Here is a 15460-nt window from a genome sequence, read left to right on the forward strand (position 1 = left end):
TTGCCTCTGCCACATGTTGTGATAGACATGCGTAGCACCCATGCATCTTGAAAGATGTGTTTTGGGAGGGGTGTCGATCATTGTAGCACTGGAGCTACGGGAAATATGAACCTTATTATGTTTCTGAGCTGCAGGTTTTGCATTTGTTGTTCTGGCAGGGTCTGATGCCACTTTGAGCGGGTGTATCCTGGTCTGTGGGAGCTGGCTTCTAATGATGAGCTTGGAGAGGGTGGGGGATTGTCTGTCTGAAGGCCAGTAGTGCAGGTTCAGGAAAGATTTCTTTAAGGATGAGGTCCCCAGTGGGCATGGGTTATAGTTGTTTGATGATAACCCACAGGGGTTCCAGTGTAGGGTGGTAGGTGGTAAGTAGGGGTGTGTGGTCGGTAGGGTGACCAGATAACAAGCATGAAAAATCAGGATGGGGGTGAGGGGGTAATAGGCGCCTATATAAGAAAAAACTCCGAATATTGGGGCTGTCCCTATAAAATTGGGTCATCTGATCACCCTAGTGGTTGGAGTGGGTTTTATTTCTGTTTTGACATAGGTTCTCTCAGAGCATCTCACTGGTAAGGTAGGTGCAAGCAAATGATGAAAAGTTATGGCCACAGACTGAAATTATAATTCTTAAAATTCTTAATGTGTTTGAATGTCAGTCGAAGAGAAGTTACCCCACCATAAACACGGGAATGTGGTTGTCTAAGGACAGTTACTTCCAAAGCACTTTGTAAGACAATGACAATGTATTTACATATTGGATCAGCAAAGCCAGCAAGCTAACAAGGTGGGCAGTGTGGCGACACCCCAGAAAGGAAGAGAAACCAGGGGGCCTAAACCTCACATAATAAGCAATTGAATCAACTGATTGAATACAATATTATTGTATCATGTAAGGTCTTTTATTAATAGAACCCTAAACGGATACAAATGTATACCCACGGATGTGGATATCCACAGATATAAATCGGTATCCATGGAACAGCAGGGCTCTCCCGGGAACCACAGCGGCGAAAGGAGCAGAATGTGGGGCCGCTGTTCCCAGGAGCCAGCAGCTCCTCTGGCACGGCTGTACCGCGCCCAGCCCTGCCCCATCCCTTCCACACAGCTATTTGTGTCTCTTGTCTGGGGGCGTGTGCGCTGTTTGAACACAGGAGCTCCTGGTGAGCCTGGTGCCCGCCCCAGTGCGGGCAGTACAGCTGCATTGGAGGAGCTGCTGGCATGGGGCGTTGGCTCCTGGGAGTGGCGGCCCCACATTCGGCTTCTTTTGCCACTGCATTTCCCGGGAGAGCCCTGCGGTTCCACTGATACCAATTTCTATCTGCGGATATCCGCATCTGCAGGTATAAATTTGTATCCGTGCAGGACTCTATTTATGAATGCCTGTAAACGCTGGTGATTAATCTCACTGTGAAATGTCCATATTAACACTATGTGAGGAATTAGAAATACTCACTGATACTATGTTTGAAAGTGTGTGGCCAAACCAAGAAAGGAGCAATTCCCACTCAGACAGGAGGGGGGCAGCTATTTACCTGTCTCCTGTGTAAATTAAGCATGACAGAATTAAATCAATGGATGCTCCATTTACATGCCTGGGCATGGGAAGCCCACAGCATGGGAGGCCAGCTTCCTGGTGGTGACAGCAAGCTGAGCACACAGGAGAGCTTCCTGCCTCCTGCAGCAAGGCATTGAACTTTGGGAGATATTACAAGGAAGGACAGAAGCCACCTTTGGCATCCATCATGGGACAGAGGCAGGAGGGGAGCACTTTTGCAAGCTGAGAAAGATGGGTCCTTCAGCCCAAGTGTGTGTGTGTAGGGGGCTGGAGTCTTTGGGAACTGAACTACAGAATAAGGAGAAGAGAGCCCCCAAGATCTTTCACCTGAGGACACAAGGGAAGCCAGCTCTTTGTTCTTCTGTGAAGAGGTCCTTGTCGCCAAAGGTGTGGTCAGTCATTCTGAGTCATCTTGCTGAGAGCACGTAATAAAATTTTACTTTGAACCCAGACAGTAACTTAAGTTAAGTCTCAGCCGTTCAGAGCACGTTTTGTTTCTTTCCTTATACTTGAACCACTTAATCCAGGTTCTTTTGTTAATAAAATTGTTTATTTTTTCTTATGAGCCAACGCAGTGCTGTTTAACTTAAGTGAGCATTAACTTTAGTTAAAATGATACGGTGCTGTGTATATTGACTCTTTACGGGATCATTGAACCTTATTATGTTGAGCTATCCAGGAGACGGCTGGACACTTCAGGCTGAATGTTTTTGGGGAGAATTGGGACTGAGAGTGCGTTGGGCTCCTTGCAACCAAGGCTGGTGGAAGCCTGAGAGTTGGTCTGCTGCTGGTGTCAGATCTGCTGAGCCAGGGTTGTCCACCATTCAGGATGTGACCTGACCTGCATGCTTGTGTAGGCTGCCTATGAATGTCCTAGGCAGAGAGTTACAGCAGCCAAGTATTGTAAAGCACCCAGGGTTGCAGGGGAAGCAGTGACACTAACCCCCACCAGTCTGGATTTGAACCCTCATAATGTGACCACCTTTAGCATATCCCTCTGCCGTGTTCGTCTAATTTTAGTTGTCAGTCATATCACTGTAGGTTATTAACCTATGTGCATAATTTCCTCTTCTAAATTTGCAGCTCTAAAAGGCTTTATGTGTTATTGTAATAAATAAAATAACTTTAAGGTTCACACTAACAGTGGAACAAATTGACACAGAAAACTACACACACACACACACATATACATTACTTCTGTCTTCCCCATATAAGATATTATCAGTAGAGCAACTTCACCCAGGCAAATCCCTATTAAAAGTGAGATTATCCAGCCAGATATTAGCTCTTTTGTATAGCTGCTGCATAAAAGAATCAGTTCAGTAGCTGTAGAAATTTGCTTTCCCCCAAACAAAGAGAAAAATGTTTATAAAAATGTCATCATAAATATCAGAGATGGAGATTCCCTCTTATGTCATGGAGATCACAATGATTTAGTTGTGAAAACCCTGAAGGCACACATAAAATCTGGAGAATAAGGTCAACAAGATGTCGCGACACATTTAGCAGATCCCAGAAAAGTATATAGAAGAGGGAGAACAATACATTCCTGCACGGGGAATTTACTGCACAATGAGAACCATGAAATATAGCTTGGTGGGAGGGAGAAGTTCCTAACTGGCCTCCTCACCAAACAATTGCATAGACCATCCACCTGCCAGCACAAGATTGTTCCCTCTGCAGTATGGACTTGCTTGTTTGGTCCTTTTTCATATTAAAGTCAATGGGAGTTTTGCTAAAGTATTAGCCTCACTAGCCTGAATATTACCGTATATTTATTTTTTCTCTATGAGGGAAGAATGGTATCAAAATTATAGTTCCGCAGGATGTGTTTAGATGCAGTGGTGATAAGTGGTCTATACAAACTTGGATAAATCTGTTTGTGATTGATTTTAGTTCTACAGAATGGACTCCACCTTCTGGCACCATTTGTGCTGGTGCAGCTGGGGTGTGAAATGCTACCACATCAAAATCACAGCATTTTACACTGCTTTTGCTTTGGTATAAATGTCAACATCACATGCAGGGCAATGGAAATCAGCTCTAGTGTGTATATGTACAAGTGTGTACAGACAGGCAGCACGCAAAAGGAACTACTTCTTCACACAAAACACAGTCACCCAGTGCAACTCATTCACATGGCCAAAAATATAAATGGGTTCAAAAAAGAATTAGATCCATTCAACAGTTATTTGCTAAGATGGTCAGGGACGTAACCCATGCTCCGGGTGTCTCTAAACATCCAACTGCCAGGAGCTGGGACTGGACATCAGGATGGATCACTCAAAATTGCCCTGTTCTGTTCATTCCCTCTGAAATATCTGACACTGGCCACTATCAGAGACAGGATACTGGCCTAGATGGATCATTGGTCTGACCCAGTATGGCCGTTCTTGTGTTCATAGCCATATGCATACACATATGCACAGTAGGTAGAAAGTGAGCATACAGAAAGTGAGAGGCTCTTTCCAGAAGTCCAATGGTGAAACATAAGTGACAAGAGGAGAAATCGCTCATCTAAACCTCTCCCCCTCCTCTCGCCCTGTTCGTGGGAAACGATGTTTCCCCTGCACGTACACCCTTGCCTTGTTCAGTCAGTGAAAAAGAGTTCAGCCAGCTTGAAGCAGCTTGGTTATAGGTTTGCATACAAGCTTTTCATCTAGGCCTTGAGGCTTTCAATAAACAAATGCAAACAGAAGACCCTGGCTCTGTTGAGTCCCCTTGTCTTTCTGATCTGTAATTGCAGCTCCTGATATTGAGTTAGCTGAAGATTATTCTTTAGACCAGACCTGGGCAAACTACAGCCTGTGGAACTGTCCTGCCTGGCCCCTGAGCTCCTGGCTGGGGAGCCTAGTCCCTGGCCCCTCCCACGCTGTCCCCCTTCCCCGCAGCCATGCCACCGTATGGGCTGCGCTCTGGCCCACCGGCTGTGAGCTCCTGCTGCTGGTAAGGGGTGGGGAAGGGGGGGTTGGGTAAGGGAGCAGGGGGTTCTGGGGGGCAGTCAGGGAGGAGAGAGCATTTGGATGGGGTGGAGGTTCTGGGGGAGGTGGTCAGGAGATGGGGAACAGGGAGGGTTGGGAGAGAGTCCCAGGGGGCCTGTGAGGGGGCGGGGATGTGGATAGGGGTTGGGAGGGCAGTCAGAGACAGGGAGCAGGGGGAGTTGAATAAGAGGTTGGGAACCCAGGGGGCAGTTAGGGGCGGGGGTGTGTGTCCTGGGGGTGGTATTCAGAGGATAAGGATCAAAGGGCAGTTGGATAGGGGGTGGGAGTCCCAGGGAGGCTGTCAGGAGTCGGGGGTGTGGATAGGAGTCGCAGCAGTCGGGACAAGGAGCAGGGCAGGGTTGAATGGGTCAGAGGTTCTGAGGGGGGCAGTCAGGAAGCAGGAAGTGGGAGGAGGCAGATAGGGGGCGGGAGCCAGGCTGTTTGGGGAGGCACAGCCTTCCCTACCCAGCTGTCCATACAGGTGCGCAACCCCGATGTGGCCCTTGGGCCAAAAAGTTTGCCCATCCCTGCTTTAGACTCTGGGCATTTTGATGACAGTAGAAATAATATTGCTAAAATCCAGGATTTCTCTCCTTTCAAAGTGTCTGAATAGCTTTCTCCACAATAGGCCCAAGCAAAGGCATACGGGTAAAGCCACGCGCTGGTGTACCTGGGTGAGCAGACGTTCCAGGGTGGTGGAAAGAACTGCAGGTTTTCTGTTTGCCCCCTTTATTTAAAGCAATGAGATCATCAAAACAACTGTTCACAGTCTCTCTGGAGTTCTAAATTTAGAGTATTTAAGATGATTTGCAATTCTGTTGCTGAGAAAGGGAGAAGTCAGGGAGGCAAGGCAGGAGTGAAATATGAATCATGGGTAACTGAGGGTTGTCTTGCTTTGCACACAGAGGGAGTTCTGCTGGGATGAAGGTGCTGTCCAGGAAAGGCTAAAAACCAGACTTCGCCTTGTTTTAGATCTAAGCAATTCGAATTAATTTAATTAATGTATGAATTGATTTATAAATTACTGTGCCCAAGATATTACAAAAGGATTTCCCTTGAAATCTAAGCGAAAGGCGCCTAGAATGCTCTCAGTTTACTGTGGCCAAGGTCTATGTTTTTGTGTGTGAGATTTTGGTGGGGGGAGAGACATGAAACAACAATAAACTGAAAGATGGGCAAACCAGGCTCCAGGGAGGAGAACCCTGAACTTGACCTTGAACAGAGGCTCCCAGTGCCAGGGCAGAGCATTGATCCTTCTTGACTGGCTATCCTAACAGAGCCTCAAAAGGGGCTAGTCAGAGCAGTTAAACCTCTGGGGGGACTATGAGGGAAAGAGTTGGGGGCAAACCCCACTGAGGCCTGAGATCATCTTGAGGTCAAACCGGTCACTCAATACAACATACATTGTGCCCAGGGCGGAGGTGGGTGGAGAGGAATATTGTAGCTGAAAGTGTGTTTGTGTCCTATCTATCTTCCCCTCGACCATCCCCCCGCCATCTGCGGTACCTATTTATCCACGGGTTCCGCCCCCTGGGCCCCCATGGCCTGCAGCCTCAGGCACAGCGCCCAGAGGAAACTGACCTTGGAGCCAGACGCCTGAAGGTTATTCCGGGGCATCAACTCTTCACGCAAGCGGCTTGATTCTCCCGTCGAATCCAAGCGGGGACGGAGCCTGGCAGGTTTCTAGCCGTTATGTTTACATCGAAAGGGCGTGTGTGTGTGTGTGGGGGGGGGCGTTAAAATCTGACGTGCTTGGAATAAAATTGCAACGACTCTCGCCTCCCCCCTGCCCAGCCCATCTCCTGGTGCCCTCCGCCCATTTCTATACCTTACTCCTCCAGCAAAGAAAAGAAAGGCAGCAGGGTCCGGCTCATCCCCAAGGTCCGCGGGGGGGGGAGTCTCTAAACCCCGCCAGGTTTATTCTAGTACCAGCACCGCTCCCCGCAATTCGGGTTTCTAGCAACTTTGGGGGAGGGTGCGACCCTGCCTTGCAGGGATTGGCACCGGGGACCGACCCTGTCCCCGCCGCAGTAGGAGCGAATCCCACCCCAGCGCTGGAGCCAGGCGTCCTGGAGCGGCAGAGCTGCGAGTCTCTCTGGAGCGGTCCACGCAGGACAATAAGCTTTGGGGGGCCAGAAAGGGGGTGGGAGGATCTTTGTTCCTGCGGGTTGGTTGAAGTAAATTTCAAGGGGGATAATGATTTATTTACTTATTCTGGGGGGAGGGGGATATTTTGGGTTGAGATGATTTTCCCCCTAGATCTGTGTTCCTGCAAGGGAGCAGGGCTCTGCGTTTGGAGGGGCGGGGCTGGGGAGGGTTATAGGGGGTGGGCTGGGGGTCGGGTCGAAAGCCCCACTGCAGTCAGCGGGATGACTTCACTCCCCGGACTTCGGATCGGGCCCCGGGAATGGGAACTGGAAGGCGATTTACAGAGACTGCTTGCTGGGGTGCTGGGGGCGGAGGGGTGCTTATAATGGAGCTTCTTGGGACTATATGGTGCGGGGGGGGGACGAGCATCACTGGAGCAGTAGGGGGCTTTGTGTAGCCGCAGGGGCGGGGAGTACATCGAAGCTGCTGCTCCTGCTGCAGCCAAAGCCTCCAGGCTCCCCCCGGGGGAGCAGCCAGGCGGGGAGCAGGGCCGGGAGCGGAGGGCTTGCCTCGCCCCCCATTCGGGTCACTGGAGCGCCCCCTCCCCAGCGCCCACAGGGGTTCTCAGGGCTGAGCGTCAAGTCAAGCAGGTGTCAGAGGAACTGCGTGAGCCAAGGGAAACCCGCGTTCCCAGAAGCCGCTGCCAGGCTTGGGGGCTCTTCGCCCTGCAATGGAAACAAGTCATTCTGCCCGCTGGCCCAGTCATCCAGGGCCCCTCCCCAGTCGCGTCCGGTTTGTGTCCATTCTGGGGAGGAACCCGTTGTGTGTATTCCTTGGGTTGAAGTCTTAGCCATAACCTAGCCTGAAGAGCGCACTTTTCACCCAGAGAAACAGCCAGATGCAAGGGTCTAGCCGATGGGGAGGGATTTGTTTTCTTTCGCTTTGTTTTAACTTTAAAAAAAAAAGACACCCGCGAATTTGGTCTCCAAATGCCAAGTTCTTCCACAGGTCAATTTCCCTTGTTGTGAGTTAAAAGTTCCCAACTCGCAACATTATCAGTCTTAGCACCACTTGGGTTTTTCCTTCTCCATCTTTAAACGCAAACTCTCCCCTTTGAAAAGGCCTTTCTGGAAATGATTTCGTGCTATTAGGAAACGCGCCTGCCTTCCTAACTGGTACCCAAAGGAGGGGAAGTGAGCACCCAGCAAGGATAGAAGCCAGCCCTAGCAACATGGAGGAACATTTCGTTTACTTTTAAAGGGATAGAGACTCCCCTGTAAAGGATAAAGGAATTTCAAAAATAAATGGTAAACTAGCCGCAGTTGAAATACGCCAAATGAAGTCCCATTCTTGGGACACCTTGGCTAGCTCGCTCATCCCCGTTCTCTCCCAGAAAACTTGGACAGAAATACAGCCCCACAGCGAGACAGAAATCCCAGGTTAAATTACATCGGAAGGCCGTTTTCTACCTACCCACTAGAGCTTACCGATTGCGATAAAATAAAATAATAATAATAATAATCTAGAGACCAAATGTACCAAGAAATTCGTTCATTGTCAAGGGAGGGGGTGAGTGTATTTTTGTGGCCTCTACAAGAAACACAAAAATGTTTGGTGTGAATCCTGCCCCAATGACCTTGACACCAACTTCCAACGGCGCTTTTACCTTCCCCATGAAAAATAGGTTTGAACTTTGTCTGCGTCACCGTCCCCGCCCAAATATTTGGGAAAGAAAGATCTACGCGGGAGAGAAGGTTTGTTTTTTTTTAAGCGATCTAGGTTTGGGTTTTCTTAAAATATAGACATATATATAGGTATCTAAACCTGGCTCCTTCCGCCTTTCACTCCGCTTATCTGAGCCCTTTTCGCCTTCCCCAAGCCAACCGCGACACATCTGTAAACTAAAATAAAAAACAAAAAGAAAAGAAAAGAAAACAAACACGGGCGAAAAGTCTCTTTTTGCAACAAAGGAAAGGAACACAGAAAACAATTGAACCGGTTTTTATTGGCGTGCCTCGTTTACAACAGCCGAAATGAACCAAACCAAATGTGAAAACCCCCAAAGGTGCAAACGGCTTTGCTGAAAAGATTAAAAACAAAACAAAACAAAAAACAAAACACACAACACACCATGGACTGAAAACATATTAAATACAGGGAGGGATTTTGAAAAAAAGTTGCAAAAGAGGACGTGGAGTTTTAAGGGCTTTAAAGCGTTTATAGAGCAGGCATAGCCCGAACGCAAGGCGGTGAGCAGAGACAATCCCCGCTGGTGTTCTATGGTCATAAACGGACTGTATAGCTATGGACGTGGCTGTGTGTTAACAGGCTCTCTTTACACACACACACACGTTTGATCCACTTGTCCCCGTACAACACTCCCTCAGATCGAGCGCTGCCCCAGAAGGTAAGTCCACTCCCGTTTGTGTCGATCACGCCGGCCTCGCCCACTCCATCCTGGAGCAAGTATCTTCCAGTGCCTGCCAGGAGAAGGGTTTTTTACCCGTGCATTTCCTGCCACGCAGACGAACTATTTCCTTTCCTCCTAAGGCCCAGCCTGGCATTTTTGCCACTAATAGAAAAAGTGGGAGGGGGGCAGACGTGTGTTGCAGAAACCTGTCCGATGCACAGAGGATTTTTTTGTTGTCTCTAGCAACAAAGAGTCCTGTGGCACCTTAAAGACTCACAGATATAGTGGAGCATGTCTGAGGAAGTGGGTATTCACAGGACTCTTTGTTGTTTTTTATAGCTCCACACTAACACGCTACCCCTTTGATATTTGTTGTCGCTGTTAATTGTCTTTAATCAACAGCAAACCGACACCTCCTCCCCCAGCAAGGCCCTTCCTTGAAGGTGTGAGGTATCATTTGGGAGTGTGTGTTTAATTACCTTCTAATTATTGGGGCGCGGGGACACTGGGGCAGGTAATGTGCAACCAGTGACATGCCAGAGCACTGCCTTTGAGCCCCGCAGCCAGGCAGCACCAGGAAGGAGCCAGAACTCCCGTTCACATGGCTAGGCAAGGGGCCTCCATCTGTAATGAGAAATAACAGCAAACAAACAGCAAACGAAACCCATTCCGGAGCTGTGCGCAAGAGCGCTCCTGGGCACCGATCTGTGATGCGTCTGGAAGCCTGGGGAGGAACAAGCAACACCCACGATTTGGACGTGGGAAGGGGAATGGGGGAGCCGCTGCGCGCGGCGAAGGACCCAGCTCTGGCCACGGCCGAGACAGGACTGGAGCCTGCCAAAGAAATGGAGCCTCTTTCTGTCCGGTCGGCTTGGCAGAGGCACCTGCCCCCCCACCTACCAACCAGCTCCAGACCTGCTCAGGGCTAGCGGGGGGCCCTTCTCTGCAGGGCGATGGGGGAGCTGGAGGGCGCTTGGTAAACCCAAAGCTCTGGCGGTGTCTAGCGAGAAGGCTGTAGATTTCCAGCCCTGCCATGGCGAGAGTGATCGGTAACGCACAGGCAGCCGGGTTAAAGCCTCTGTCTGTCTATCGCTCTGGATTGAATGATTTCAACAGCCCCAAAGCTGGGGAGCCCCTCACTGCTGCTGCCCCTGTGTGGGGCATAGAAGGGGGGCGGATCCTTCTGAATGATGAAGAGATTTACACCCACACCCACGCTTCAAACCCTTTCTACTCTGCGCCCCCTTATCCACCCCCCCCCCCGCTAGGCCTCACTAGCTGATACCCAAATTTCATGCAGGCTCTATGCCCACTGTGCTGACCCTGCGCCCTCAAGCGTCCTGTCCTCCCGCCTCTGCCTGGGCAATTCTTCATCCCTCGTCTCCATCCGCCTTCCCCTGGTCTTCTCCAGCCTCCTCTTCTTCTTAGCCTGTAAATCATTTGCTTTGCGTCCCCCCCCCCACTCCTACGCATACACATAAACACACCACCTCCCACTACCCCCAGCCCTCTCCTTCCCTGGGTCTGGGCTAGGGAATAATGAGGTAGATGATGGGTCACTTCTGGAGCGTAATTGGGACGTTTTGTAGAGAGGATGCATGGCTGGGGCAGCTGTTGGGGGGGGGGGCAGCATTACCATACAAAGGGGACAAATGACATGTTTATCCTTCCAAGAGATTTACACACAGCCTGATCCTGCAGACATAAATCTGCCCCAGACACTTATGATTTACATTATAAGGATTAAAGGGGAAGATACAAAAACAGGCAACGAAAAAGGCTTTACTAGTAGTCCGGCTGTCCCTCCCCCCCACCCCCATGTATTTTCAGCAAGTCAGACTGATCAAGATCAAAGTAACATTTTAAAACAAACTATTTAAAACAAAGGGGGGGGGGCATTGCACAGAGCAGCTCTTTCCTAACTAGATGCATGTCACATCCAGATCTCTGTGACAGCAGAATATTTGATTTCCCAACAGAGCTATCTGCAGTAAAAGAGCGTGTGTGTGTGTGTGAGAGAGATGATGGCGAAGGGACAGATACCTCCTCACCATAGAAACATGGTCAATGAGCTGATTTTTTTTCCAAAAAGGTCCCCTAGTCTGCAGAAATGGAAACTTATTTGCAAATTTAAAAACCGCATGTAACATACAAATACATAATCGCATCTCTGTCTATCTGTATTGCACACACACACACACATATACACACACACTTTACCTATGTATAATGCTCACACATATTTATACATATGCATATTGTATTGCATATAGATGTATAATTTATTTGCAAAGCACAGCTGAGATTGCATTACAGTTAGATTAGACAGACTCGGTGAAATCAGTGTCTCTCTCTCTCTCTCTCTCACACACACACACACACACACACACACACACACACACACACACACACAGAACCCTGGTGCAGCATCCTGCAGCTGTCTTTTCCTCTGCTTTCGGATCGATGCTATTCAGCCTCGTTCTTGGCATTCACCGCGTGCCTTAATTGTATGGACATTTAAATCAAGGTCCGCTGTGAACACGGAGAGAGGGGCCTTTCCTCGGGAGGAAGGAAGGGGAAGAAGGAAAAAAAAAAAGGAGGAGGGAGAATAAAAAAAAGAGAGAGAGAGAAAAAGAAAAGCAACAGCCCCCCCCCTTACTACCTCCCTCGCACCCACCGCCTCCCCCGCGCAAGGGAGACACACAGACAATGGGATAACATGCCGTGAATTTGAATGGTTGTCTTTGTTCTCCTTGCTCCTGTTTGCGGCGAGCCTCTGTCTCTTTTCAATTGCGGGGGGGTGGTGGTGTCAGCCTTCCTTCCCCTGTTTCTCCCACCCACCCTGCTCCCCCAGACACACAGACAATGACCAGCCCTGCAATGGCTGCTGCACGGCTGCAGACACCCACTCAGCCAGCCGTGCAAAAGAAACGGGGGAGAAAGGAAGGAAAAAAAGGGGGAAAGAAGGAAGCGATCGGTGGCCGCAGGCTGGTCCCGTTACCTACCCTCTGCAAGGCATCGCGTGCGCTTTGCTGCTTTTCCGCAAAGCCGATGTGCTGGAATAAAGGGGCCTGGGTGAGAGTAATAAACCTTTCCCGTTTGCCTGCTGCAGTCAATCCTTTAGCTCAGGTCCCAAGTGGTGCAAAAAAAATAGGAGAGGGGCCCATCTGGCTTCTCATCAGCTTTGTCAAGTCTTGCATACGCTAAAATGCTAATGACCTAGATAGCTCATGCAAAATGCAGCAGAGAAAGAGGGAGGGAGGGAGGGAGGGAGGGAAGAAGGGAGGGAGAGAGAGAGAGAGAGAGATTGCCAGGGTGCATCACAGACACCCTCTCCAAATCCCTTTCCAGCCAATGCACCTTAGGAGCAATACACTGGGCTTTGATTTCAAAGGTCACGCAAGTATAATGCGCACAGATCATTAAGAGAGAGACCAACAGAAAGAAATAGAAATAGACAAATGAAATACAATCATTTTCTGTACCATCCACCCTGGCTACATACCTCCCTAAGGCAAAATACTCCTCCATCGCTCAGAAGAAGAATGGGGGGGGGGATTGTATCCCACCGCTACATCCTGTCTATAACCCCCTCCACTCCATCCCCTCGCCCCCCCCCCCCCGACCGCCCACTGCCCCGCGCTCCCCTCTATACAAACTGGGGTGGTGGGGGAGAGGGGAACCAAGCAGTTCCTCACACCCACACCTCGGACCAGCGTTTACCTCTTTGGAGCCTCCTCGCCCAGGCGCAGCATCTCAGCAGCTCCCCTTCCCCACCGGTCCAGAGCCCCCTCTTCCCAGCCCGCGCCCGAAGAGGGATGGATGGGTGGGAGGGGGACTGGCTGGCTAAGTGGGTGAGGGAGCTATTGCAAACCAAATGCATTTTGTCTCACAGTTTTAAGCAAGCCCAGCCGTCAATTCAGCATCCCCCCCCCATGCAACCCACAAACACAGAGGAGCAAACGAAGCCCCACGCGAAACACTCTCCTCACACCGCTCCGTGCCCCGACGCATGTTCTGAGATTCTCCATCCAGAAGGCGATCCAGGTATCTTTGCTTGCATAATCCCGTGGCTGTTTGGGGGTGGGGGATAGACATGGGTGGGTAGGTTGTGTGCAGCTGGCAAACTACAGCAGGGACAGAGTCTAAAACCAGCCAGCTACATGGAGAAGAAAGTGGAAAAGGAAAAAACCACGGAAGCTAAGCCAAGCCAAGGGAAAGTTACTCCACCCTGAGCCAGGGAGAGAGGAAAGATGCTCTCCAAGGTGCAGACCATCCCCCTAGGTACAAGAGCAGCCTCTGGTTAAATCTTAGCATGCAGGGAGGCGGGAGAAGACCTGGATCGGAAGGCAAAAGGCTGCAAAACAGAAGCAGAATCTATATTAAAGCGGGGGGGGGGGGGGAGTCACCAGGCTGCGTGGCGCATTTAGCAACCTACTGAGAGCCTGGAGCTGCCCGCAGAGGAGCCTGAGCGAGGACCGGCGCTTTGGAGAGGCAAAGAAGAGACTAGCCGGGCGGGGTGTCATCCCATTAATCCTTAGCCATCCCTGTCTGCTCACTGTCCTCCATCCGTGATGTTGATCCACTTTTCCCCCCCTTCTCTCTCCCCTTGAAAGGATTCAGCAAAAAAAACCCAAAACAACATCCCCCCCACATCTGCGGACTCCCTGCACCGAAAGCAAACCGCAAATAATCCTCACAATCAAAAATAATAATAAAAAAATCCCCCCTCCTCGCCCCCTCCAGCCCCCCGCCCCCTCCATCACTCACAGGCGCCTCACACTCCTTTGCCCTCATGTGCATCCCTCCTCTCTGTGCTCCGAGCTGGCAGACGCTCCTTTCTTTATTTTATGCCCAGGGTGCTGTCCATGGAAAGGATGGTTTTAAAACCAGGAGATAACAGAGCATCAAAGAGCAGATTCGAGGGAAAGATCCTCCAGCCCACCCCATCTCCCCTCCTCCCCGGCCCCCAGCAGCAACCTAGGAGAGGCCATCCCCACTGACTCTCCTGCAGTTTCACCTTGTAAGAAAGTCACATGCAATGTCCCACCTACTCAGCTACCCACTCTGAGAGAGAGGGGAGTTTGCAGCCCCTTGACTGAGGCAAATGAATGCACCGAGCCTTTAGAATTTCCCTCACAGATCCCCATTAATTTTTGATTTTATTTATTGGGATGGGTTTGACGCAGCTGTGGAGATCTGGGTTTATTTTTATGTTGAGGATTTTGTTTTGGTTCGAGCTCAGCCTCCTCCTCCTCCACTCATCATCCATGGCTGATTTCATTGCCCTGCTGCTGTCATTATTCTTATTCTTGTGACTTTGTGTGTGTGCGGATGGGAGTTTGATTGCTGCTCATGACGGGGGGCTGAGGGGTGGGGGTGGAGGTGGCCGGGTTTTGCAGCTGACATCACTGCAGTAGAGTAGAGCTGCCAGCTGCCAGGGCTGCATTCAGGCTGCAGTGGCTTTTTTAGCTTTTTTTGCAGCCTTTCCACTGACAATTGTCAGGGAAGGGAGGGAAGAAATATTCCATCTCACTGCCTTGAAGGTGAATTTCAAGGAGAAGGGTGCATTTTGGCTCACGATAAGCTCCAGATGTATCCTGGAGATAAGTAACACACACGTGTTTACACTGAATCACTGATCCTTCTTGTGTGTCCTGTTCTGGCTTAGAACCTTGTCTGCGTTATCCAGCAGTGGAACCCAGAATGGGTAAAACAGGCTCTAAATAAGACAGGAAACCCCTCACCATTCACAGCGTATAAAAGGCATGAGGCAGCTACTGGGATCCAGCCGCACAAGCAGGGGTCATTCTGTTATTCAACTTATTTAAAACATGTGTCTGGCATTGAATCACCAACATATCCTCTTTCGCTAGATAAGCCCAAATAGATTTTTGTTTTAAAGTTAAGGCCTGGAAGATGCATGCAGTAATACTACAGAAAACACACAAGCAAGCACTGCACACCTTGAATACACAAGCAGGTGCAGGTAACCAGTGGGTTACCCGCGCACATTCACTGCACATCCGGAATACAACACTACACACACAGAGTTACCATGGACAGATGACCTACAGCTCTTGGTTCCTTCTCCCTCACTGCTGTAAATGGCATTTTGTTTCCATTAATAATAAATATAATTATAATGATACCTAAGTTGCTGGCACTTGCATCTGGCCGGATAAGTCAGAAGAGTTTGCTTGTAATCAGACTTGGATAAAGGTTACAAAAAGTTACCAGCCTAGGCACACAGTCTATTTGTCTGCCATTTATCATACCCTATACAGCGTTGTTAAAAGTGAAGAAGAGCTCCATGTATGCGCCAAAGCTTGTCTCTCTCACCAACAGAAGTTGGTCCAGTAAAAGATACAACTTCACCCATCTTGTCTCTCATTTACCATAATGACAGATGATGAAACAAATGACATA

General features: G+C 49.7%; 1 long non-coding RNA gene across 1 annotated transcript; it reads right to left on the bottom strand.

Annotated features, from left to right (window-relative positions):
* Positions 1-8622: 8622 nt before the first annotated feature.
* Positions 8623-11494, bottom strand: LOC115648069. The gene is made up of 3 exons (XR_003999456.1): positions 11424-11494; positions 9511-11392; positions 8623-9101 (listed from the first exon to the last, which is right to left on the bottom strand). It is a non-coding gene; the product is annotated as an uncharacterized LOC115648069 (long non-coding RNA).
* Between the last annotated feature and the right edge of the window lie 3966 nt (positions 11495-15460).

Source organism: Gopherus evgoodei, chromosome 3, assembly GCF_007399415.2.
Source record: "Gopherus evgoodei ecotype Sinaloan lineage chromosome 3, rGopEvg1_v1.p, whole genome shotgun sequence".
Lineage (NCBI taxonomy): Eukaryota > Metazoa > Chordata > Testudines > Testudinidae > Gopherus > Gopherus evgoodei.